This window comes from Dunckerocampus dactyliophorus, chromosome 6, assembly GCF_027744805.1.
Source record: "Dunckerocampus dactyliophorus isolate RoL2022-P2 chromosome 6, RoL_Ddac_1.1, whole genome shotgun sequence".
Taxonomy (NCBI): Eukaryota; Metazoa; Chordata; class Actinopteri; order Syngnathiformes; family Syngnathidae; genus Dunckerocampus; species Dunckerocampus dactyliophorus.
Window position 1 is genome coordinate 14,528,600 of NC_072824.1, and position 10,388 is coordinate 14,538,987.

The 10,388-nt window shown below is 37.3% G+C and overlaps 1 protein-coding gene across 4 annotated transcripts in view; it reads right to left on the bottom strand.

Moving 5' to 3' along the window:
- The window catches only part of LOC129183106 (inactive rhomboid protein 2-like), a 62,243-nt gene extending 52,074 nt beyond the window's left edge, over nucleotides 1-10,169 (bottom strand). Inside the window, exon 1 of one of the 4 annotated variants that reach the window (XR_008570748.1) lies at nucleotides 9,715-10,169. The gene's annotated coding sequence lies outside the window, so the exon portion shown is untranslated. The remainder of the gene's footprint in view (nucleotides 1-9,714) is intronic. The other 3 variants (XM_054779982.1, XM_054779980.1, XM_054779976.1) reach the window with 3 other exon arrangements.
- Between the last annotated feature and the right edge of the window lie 219 nt (nucleotides 10,170-10,388).

Sequence of the window (10,388 nt, forward strand, 5' to 3'; positions counted from 1 at the left end):
TGTTGACCTGCCTGTACAAGACATACAACTCAAAATGGTAGTCCTGGACAGTAGCCCAGCAAGAATAGTCAGTCATTTAGGACTACTTGAGAATCTTCAATATGATGATTGGTTAATTTGCAGGAAGGCTCTTTTTTGTTGCATATTCTTTGTAAAAAACAAACAAACAAACAAACCAAAAAAAAATTCAGTAAACATCCTAAAATACTGCATGGAACTCTGCCAAGTATCTGTCATTCAGCCACAGATGTGGGAGCTTAACGTTTGATAATTACTGTATGTAGGGCCCTATGATTTCCATGGAAATCGCAAAATTGACCAATAAAAACGGAATCTACTGTTGAATGCAGGATCTCGTGGAAACTGACAATGTGAATGAAATCCTGTCATCATAAGGAGAAGGAACGTTTGTGTGGGGAAGTATTTCCTCGGTGGACCGTTCAATGGTGGTGGAGTCTCATCACAAACACTAGCCCACCACTTCCTAACTAAAATGTCGAAACACCGGCAAAAGTTGGTGAAAAATACTTTGCAACTCCGCTTACGGAGCATGAATGGACGCTAGTGGGTTAGCTTCGGTTAGCAGAGCATGCTAGTGCGGCTGTGTGTGTGCGACTCAGGCTGTATGAGTGTGTTTTACTGCTTGTTAATGCAAATTAGCATTTTACGAGTTCTGAGTGAAATAAGGACAAGAGGCACATTTCTAAAAACGGATTTCCTAGGGCCCTCATTTTGTTTTTCTTTGGTAAATATGCTAACCTATGATTATGTTGCTGTTAAAATATGTAAAAATGTTAGCACTGTAGCTCACATAGCTACAGTATGCTATAGCTATGCCCACACCTTAAAGTAGGAATGTTACAAAATTTTGAAATATCTAAAATCAAGTCTGTGACTAATTCTATCTGATAAAACATGACTTGAACTTTAATTAAACACGCCGGCTGGCTTTGGTTTAATTTTTTTTAACATGCATGCAGGTTACAATGGAACACATCTCATGAATCATTTGACAGTTCCACATGTCCAAAAGGAGTAGGAAGAAGCAAAGCTTATTTAATCCTACCCCCCATCCATTCCACATCTTGTGCAGTACATATTATTCACTTCCTGTATTCCATGTAATATTATTCCATATAACAATCAGTGCAAAAATAAATAAATAATATTTAAAAAAAAACAAGCATGACAGAACAATAAATATAATCAAGACTCTTCTGCCTTGTATTTTGCAAACATCAACTGCTTGTATTGTTTTTTTAATTTGCTCATTTTGGTACATTGTTTGAGTTCCTTGCTCAATCCGTTCCATAATTTAATTCCACATACTGAAATGCCGTGGGTTTTCAGCGTTGTTCTCGTATATAAGTGTTTTAAGTTGAATTTTCCTCTAAGATCATATTTCTCCTCTCTTATAGAGAAATACTGTATGGCGTTTTTGGGTAACAAGTTATTGTTAACTTCATGCATTATTTTAGCAATTTGAAAATTTACTAAATCAGCAAATTTTAGTATCTGTGATTTTAAATGTAAAGGGTTTGTATGTTCACTATACGCGGCTTTATGAATTATCCTCCCCAATCTTTTTTGCAGTGTATTGAGTGAGTGAAGTTTGTTTTTATAATTACCCCATATCTCCACACAATAAGTTAGATATGGTGATACCAAAGAACAGTAAAGAGTGTGGAGTGATTTTTGATCAAGAAAGATTTTTGCTTTATTCAATATTCAAGTATATCTTAACAGCTTTTGTTGTATATTTTTGATATGAGATTTCCAACTCATTTTTTCATCTATTATGATCCACAGAAATGTATTTTTATTCACTCTTTCAATATCCACTCAGTCTATTTGTATTTGATCGTACGTATCCTTTCTGCTATTTCCAAATAGCATTATTTTAGTTTTTAAGTTCAAGGATAATCTGTTTTTATCAAACCATGTCTTTAATATGACCATTTCATCCTTGACCTTTTTAATTACTTCTTGTGTGCTTTCCCCAGAACAAAAGGCAGCGGTATCATCCGCAAATAATACCAACCAACAAAGTCCTTTGTCACTTTACAAATGTCGTTGATATCCAAATTGAACAGTTTTGGTCCCAATATTGACCCCTGGGGTACCCCACACGTGATATTTAAACTTGCAGATGTGTATTCTCCTAGCTTTACAAATTGCTTCCTGTTTGCTAGGTAGTTTTTAACCCAATTCAAAACTAATCCTCTGATTCTGTACGTTTCTAATTTTGTTGTTAAAATATTGTTATTAATTGTCTTAAAGGCTTTTATAAGATCCATGAATACTGCAACTGCACATTTTTTGGTCTATAGAATTAGTAATTTCCTCTGTGATTTCAATCAGTGCCATAGAAGTTTAAATGTTAGCTCTGTATCCGAATTGACTACCTGCTAGTAATTCATTATTAATAAATTTGCCCAACTTGTTGTTATTAAATAGCTTCTCGATAATTTTAGAACATTGGGGTAATAAGGAAACTGGTCGGTAAATTGATGTTTATCTCCATTTTTGAAAATTGGAACCACTTCAGCTATTTTTATTTTGTGAGGAAATTTTCCAGTCTGAAATGATGTTACTAATATATGTTAACGGTTCTACAATCTCATGGATAACTCTTTTAATGGTTTGCATTTTGATTCCATTGCGATCAGTTGATGTTTTTGCTTTAAAATTTATGACAATGTCAGTGATTTCCTTTTTAGTTACATCAGTGAGAAACATGGAATTGAGATTCCTATCTATGGTTTCATTGCATTCGTCCATTGTCCAGAGTTTTGGAATTTCTTCTTCCAGTTTTGGTCCAATATTTACTAAATAGTTGTTAAACATTTCAACTACCTCATTCATGCCATCCTTATTAGTGTTTCCAACCATAAAATAGTGAGGGTAGTCTGTTTTCTTAGTGCTGTTCCTTCATCACTGACTCGACTGCAGCGCATCAGCTCACAATGCCTCAGACCACTAGAAAAAACTGTTAGGCTACATATTTGAGCTGACACCACTGCTGCTGTGTTTTCACTTCTGAGTCAGGAAAAGTTAATGCTAGGTGCAGGTGTATGTTTCTATATTGCTATATGAAATCAATGCGCCGAATACTTCGAAGTTCCGGTAATGCTTATAATGGCCAAAACACGGCAAAATACTGTAAGTATTACATGTTATCATGAATGTAACTGTTACATGGTCACAGCATGTACAGTATAGAAAACCATAAAACGTTGTTGGTTTTTGGAGGTGTTTTAATAGCGACCTTTGTAGCGGCATAGGTGGATCCCATTATGTGCAGTGCTGACCTGTCTGTTTTTATATCTTTAGAATGCACAGAAAAGAGAAAGACACGTGTTCATGTCTCACATAAGGATTGCGGATGATGGGCAAAATTCCAAAAAAAAGTCCAGTTTTACTTTAAACTTTTGATCAGCTGAAGAACGGCATATTTTAGTTTCATGGTTGTTTACAATAAATTGATCAGTCCAAAACGTATTTGTTTCACTCCCATTTCTTCTTTTTGCATTTTGAAGCTCTACTTAGAACCTCCTTAACATCCGACAATGCAAAATGTAAATTCTTGCCATTTTTAAACTGGTCTTAAAATTTTGATCAGGAGTGTATTTGTATTTTTGTTCATTTAGCAATTTTTATGCTTGAAAATGCTCAATTTAGACCAATAATAAAAAATTTTTAAATAAAAAATAAAGATTTTTAAAATTAATAATAGGCTGTAGTCAACCACAAAACAGAGATCATTTATTAATATGAAGCGAAGCAGTGAAATTTGAACCGCAAAGTAGCGATGCACAACTGTATGCATTTAATATTTGTGTGAGGCATATTTAGGGCTGGATTGTGTCCCGAGTGGCAAGAGTGAACAAGGGCAATTGAAGAGAGATGGGGTGGGTTCTGGAGCCAAAGCTAAATCTAATAATTACAACAGTCACTTTTATTGCAAACATTGATCCAAAATCGGAGGAGGAAGTCAACATCAAGCGAGCAGGACGGTTTGGATCTTCAAACCTCAAACCATTTCAGAGGTTACATTTATTGATCAGTTAAGCAAGAATTTGCATGAACACGACAAGGGTCAACAGACAGGGAAATCAATTCTTTCCATGGTGGCGACTTATTCTTAAATGCACAGATGAATGAGGGAGTGATCATTTCCCTTGCTGCAAAGTGGCCCATCTAATGTGGGTGTATGTGACTGTGTGCTAATCAAGGACTTACACAACATCCTTCCTCCTGTACGACTGACTTCACACTCCTATATATGGTGGTCACAAATATTTCACCAAAGATGATTGTCTCATACATTCTGCAAGCAAGCTCTCTTCTGGGACAGTGAAAGAGGAACTGACTGTCATTCCTTCTTCTTCACTCACCGCCTTCCGCACAAAAATCCCACCAAGTAAGAGTGACTAGAAACTCTATTAAAGTCTAGCTTTTTACTGTACATCGAGTCAGTGCTGTTTGCCGTTTGATCCATATGCAATTTAGATGTTAATACTGTTTCCTCTCCACATAGACACTTAGTAGAATAAGAAAAATATAAGATAAAAATAAGTAAATGAGAATATAAATGAGAACAATAAGACACTTAATAGAGTACAAAGGCAGGTGTGGAAACTATTAGCTGACATTAGGAATATATTTTAATTTGAAATATGATTTGGAGTGCATGAGAAAGTGGAAAGGAGAACTCTTTGACCACATGGTCATTTATTAACAAGTATATTGCACAACACACCGACCACTGAGTAGCACACCAACATTAGAACGCATGTATATGTAGATAAAGCTGCTGGATGCTGACCACTTATGACACTTTAAATGCAAGTGCAGTCGTCCCTCGCCACAATGCAATTCAAATTTCGCTGCTTCACGCTATCATGGTTTTTCAAAAATATATTATTAATAAATCATGCTGTTTTGTGGTTGAATACAGCCTATTAGTAAAAAGGAAAGTATGCACTTTTTACGTATTTTGCCTAAATGAAGCATTTCAGCATAAAAATGGCTAACTGAACTAAAATACATTCAGTACATATGGCATTAAGACAACGCATTTAATATGCAATATTGTACACTGGTCACTAGGTGTTGCTAAGTGAAACAGGCGCCAGATTTGATGTCGGAACACAGGCTTTTATTGCAGGTTTGAATTAACTCACAACAGGCACAATAATAACAATCATAATAATAACAACAACAACAACACAGTCTACTATCGCGCCCGTAATCCAGCTAAAACTCAACTCTGAACCCCTGACGTCACTTCCTGTCCACATGTCCAGAACAAGTTTATTGTAACACACACGGGAACGAGTTGTATTTATGTTTTAAATGGTTTATTTTCTCTGATTACAGTAGTGTGAAAAAGTGTTTGCCCCATTCCTGATTTTTTATTTTTTTGCATGTTTGTCACACTTACATGTTTCAGATCATCAAACAAATGTAAATAATAGTCACACAACACAACTGAACCCAAAATGCAGTTTTTAAATGAAGCTTTTTATTATTAAGGGAGAAAAAAATTCAAACCTACATGGGTCCTGTGTGGAAAAGCACCGTAAATCTAATAACTGGTTGGGCCACCCTTAGCAGCAGCAACAACTGCAATGAAGCGTTTGCGATAACTTGCAATGACTCTCATGTGGAGGAATTTTGGCCCAGTGATCTTGGCAGAATTGTTGTAATTCAGCCACATTGGAGGGTTTTCCAGCATGAAGCGCCTTTTAAGGTCGTTGACTGTCCAGGCACCTCTCGTTCCCGCTGAAGACATGCGACCCTACAGGGTGGTTGAAAATCCAGGGTTCTGTGAAATGATTCAAACATTGGAGCCATGGTACCAGATACCGAAGCAAGCACACTTCCCAAACAAGGTTATCCCTACACTGAAAGTAGTAAGAATGATGTGAAGCTGTCGCTCTCTCAAACTGAACGAGTAGCGATAACGATGGATGGCTGGACATCATGCTCAAATCAAGGGTATGTGACAGTTACCTGTCATCACATTGATATTAATAGTATTATTTTTATGTTGAAAAACAAAAGCAGAAGTAGTAGGTAAACCTACTGTTGAAATGTTGGTTGCACTTACTGTACTTTTATTGAAAATGTATTGAATATTGAAAATGAGAGCAGAAAAGGTTAACCTGTTAATTCAACCTGAAGTGTTGGTTACACTTCATTAAAATAAAATGTGAATGCATTTGCCATTAATTGTTGTTTACTTGTTTGTTTATACTGTATACAAAATTAATTTATACCTGGTTCCCTTACAAAAAACAACAGACATCTAGGAAACTTCACCTGTACTGTCCTATATCCAGGTATTATTTCACAGTCACACTGGTTGAATTTTTGGCTACAAAGCTACTGAATCGATTTCAAGTTACTGAATCATTTAGGATCTTATGGTTCTAAATGAACCAATATCGTCCTTGAATCGTATCGGCAACCACAAATCGTGATACGAATCGAATGGTTATTAAAATAAATCATTACACCGCTAATGGTGTTCTTTTTCGGAAATGCGGCGTTACTTTTACACCAGATGTAATGGGACACACACACCTACCAAAAAGTTTTAGACTTTTGTCTCGTCAGACCACAGAGTATTTTCCCCAAAACGTCTTGGGGATCATCAAGATGCTTTCTGTCAAAATTGAGACAAGGCTTAATGTTCTTTCTTTCTTCAGCAGTGGTTTTTGTCTTGGAACTCTGCCATGCAGACTGTTTTTTTCCCAGTAATGGTAAATAGTCTTTACTTGTATAGTGCTTTTCCACCTCCAAGGCACTCAAAGCGCAGTGTCTTTCTTATGGTGGAGTCATGAACACTGACCTTAACTGAGGCAAGTGAAGCCTGCAGTTCTGTGGATGTTGTTGTGAGGTCTTTTGTGACCTCTTGGATGAGTCGTCGCTGCGCTGTTGGGGTAATTTTGGTTGGCCGGCCACTCCCGGGAAGGTTCACCACTGTTCAATGTTTTCACCATTTGTGGATAATGGCTCTCACTGTGGTTTGCTGGAGTCCCAAAGCTTTAGAAATGCCTTTATCACCTTTTCCAGACTGATAGATCTCAGTTAAGTTCTAACAGGGGGGGGCAATCACTTTTTCCCATACAGGACCATGTAGGTTAGGATTTTTTTCTCCCTTAATAATAAAAAGTTTCATTTAAAAACAGCATTTTATGTTCAGTTGTGTTGTCATTGACTAATGTTTATTTAAATTTGTTTGATGATCTGAAACATTTTAAGTGTGACAAACAATAGGGAAAAAATAAGGAAGGGGGCAAACACTTTTTCGCACCACTGTATATCTACTATATTGGGTGATACAAGTGTAAAGGTGACTATAGGGGTGTTATTTCATGGCTCTAATGTTAAAACCCGGATTTAGAAGGTTGTAAACAGGTTTTCTATGCTCCATCTATAAAATTATTCAATTTATGAAGAAGGAATCCTACTTCGTGGAAATTCACTTATGGTCGGGTGTGGAACTAATTAACCACAATAAAGGATTACTGTACTGCCACCTTGTGGAGTTTGAAAAAGCTACATCCGGAGGATGCCTACAGCCGCAGCTGTTAATGCCAAGGTTTTTCGACCCAGCGCCTTTTTTGACCACGTTGATCATTTATATATCATGCACCGGTGACAATAGGGGACTGATTAAAAAGGTATTAATTGGAGCATTTACAGCTACACATTAGCTACCACCTCACCACAGCTACACTCATAGCAAAGGTCTTCCCATATCTGATGTTACTCATCTTCAGATAGCAAACTAGTTGAGATTGAATCGACAGCGCCTCTGCTGGTTGCAGGCAAGCAGTGCACTTCATTTTGCCGCAGTTGCTTCAAGACAAGCAGCTCCACACAAAAAACAGTGCAGTAAGAGACCAGCTGGTGGATTGTCTCAATAAAAAATGGAATAATGTCCTGAGACAAGACCTTCAAGAAGACAGTCACTACTAACAATAAAATGACAGCTGGCCTGCTGATAAAAATTTCACACCGAAGATTTCAAAATGTGGATAAAATGTCGGTCCTGGTCAGTCTGTGACCATGACAGCGCAAGCTATTACGTTTAAATACACCAGCAGGAGCACCATCAGAATGCATGGAAAACCGTGGGCGTGTGTGACTTTTTTGTCTCAACAATGAAAGCAGGCCCCTCATTCTGCAAAATTGATGACTCAAAAACAGTAGCATTTAGAAACTCGCACATAGTAATATTTACACTTAAAATACAAGTCACTATCAAATAATGTGAAAGACTGTGGTTTCCACGTAATAACGCCAGAGGCAACCGAAAAAACTGCACTCCATTCCCACAAGAGTCGGCATGTCCGAACTTGCATACAGGCAAGGGACTTAGCAATGCATAGCAGCATTCCTACTTGGACACAGATCTTCTCGTATTTTATTCTAGCCAGAGAAAGTGCCTTCATTGCAGAAGAGTCAGGCATAGTTTCTCTGCCAACAGAAGTCGAGCAAAAGAACTTCTACCATCCTCGATGCCAAGGTCACATTTCATTGCTGTGTTCGCTCAACATAACTTCCTGTCTAATTTAAGGCAGGCCAAAGTTGTGGTTTACACCCTGCATCACTGCGTAGCGATAGTGGGTCACACCAGAGGATCCGCCCCAGGGTCAGACTGGCGCCATCATTAACCCTTGAGGCCCCTTAAAAACTCAGAAAGCTTTTTACCCTTACACCCCGAAACGACCCTGCTCATAAAAGTCCAATAAAAATGTGACATATTTATATTTGCATCAAATCTTTTCAAAAATTTCAGGCCTAATGACTGATACAAAGGGATGAGGTAATTGACTAGAGGTAATAACTACCTTGACTCGGGCCATTATCTCATAATGTTGAATTTGAGCATTATTTTTGGAGCAAGGACTAAAATTATAGGACCAAATCAGTTTTTTGGGTAAACAGTGTATATGCAAATCACCTATTCCATACACCTTGCAATAGAGCGGATTATGAAATTTTAAAAATAATAATAATAAACAAATCATGAGCAAGTTTCAGACAATTACACTTAAAACAGGTGGCTATATTGAGAATGAAACTAGCAGAATGTACAGATGGTTTTGATTCTTCAACTACCAAGATTATTAAAGTTAACTAGTTAATTTTAAGGCGTTGAAAGAATACGTCATAACTTCAATGTCGAATGCAGAGGTGAGTGTCACAAGTGTAAAAAGAAGTTAATCACGATTTATACTAAAAACTACACATGGTAAACCACTATCTTTGTGTAAAAAGTGACAGACAGTAAATATATATTTTATTCAAGTCAGCAGGGCGTTTGCTAATAAACTACACCCGAGATACTAATTGAATTGATAGAAATTGACAAGAAATAGTTCCACGTTCAAATGTGGCCATGTGTGAATGCATTTAGTTGTGGATAATGACAAATAACCCCAAAACAAGTGTGTAACAAGGCTACCAAAGGCTTTTACGAAATTAACTACTGTAACCTCAGCTATTTTTATTCACTTATTAAGTCTTCATTAAATTAATTTGACCAAACTGTGACCTAATGGTGTTCTCCATTATTGTTGCTACTTTTCCACGAGCATGCCGCTAGCGACATAAACATAGCTAATTAAGCTAACTTTGGTCACACTATTACAAAATAATTGTAACGCATGGGTATCAAGTCCGAGTTCTACTCACCTCCAACAATCACTGGCCGGTCTGTTCATTAGCATGCGATATTTGTCCACCGAAAAAGGCCGACGTTGCCGGCTAGCTATCCACCGTTGTGTCGGCACTTCCCTTTTTGTGTCTTCCAACATGCTTGACTTGCAGCGACAGCTCCCACGGAGGAACGGAGGGGGCGGAGTTTCAACAGACCTCGTCCCGAAAGGAGGCGAGTGTGGGCCGCCGGCAATCGAAAAGAACAATTCGAGACAACTGTTCTTATTTTTAAGGCTGCTGTTCGAAGAAACTGCTCTTTGAAGAAACTTTATGCCAGAAATGCTATTCTGTTTTGAATTACCTACTACAAAAAAGCTATTCAATAAACCCTTTTCTTCATAAACAGGAGTGCTCATACTACTACTGCGAAAACCCCAGTCAAAGATCCTCTATTTGTGTCATGACCGCTCTGCTGTTTTTAAAGTACTGTTTTAAGTATTGTAAAATACATCGCAATCACAAATGGACAAATGTAGTAAAATAACTGCAGGTAAAGGTGCAGTAAAAGTCTCTTTCCATTAACTTAAACTGTATGGCCATAGACGACCTGAATATATCCATACCCCTATGTCCTCCAAATGTTTATATGCTCATGTACAACAAAAGTACAGTATTTTATTCATTTATATTGTCAACAAAATCAATCAAGA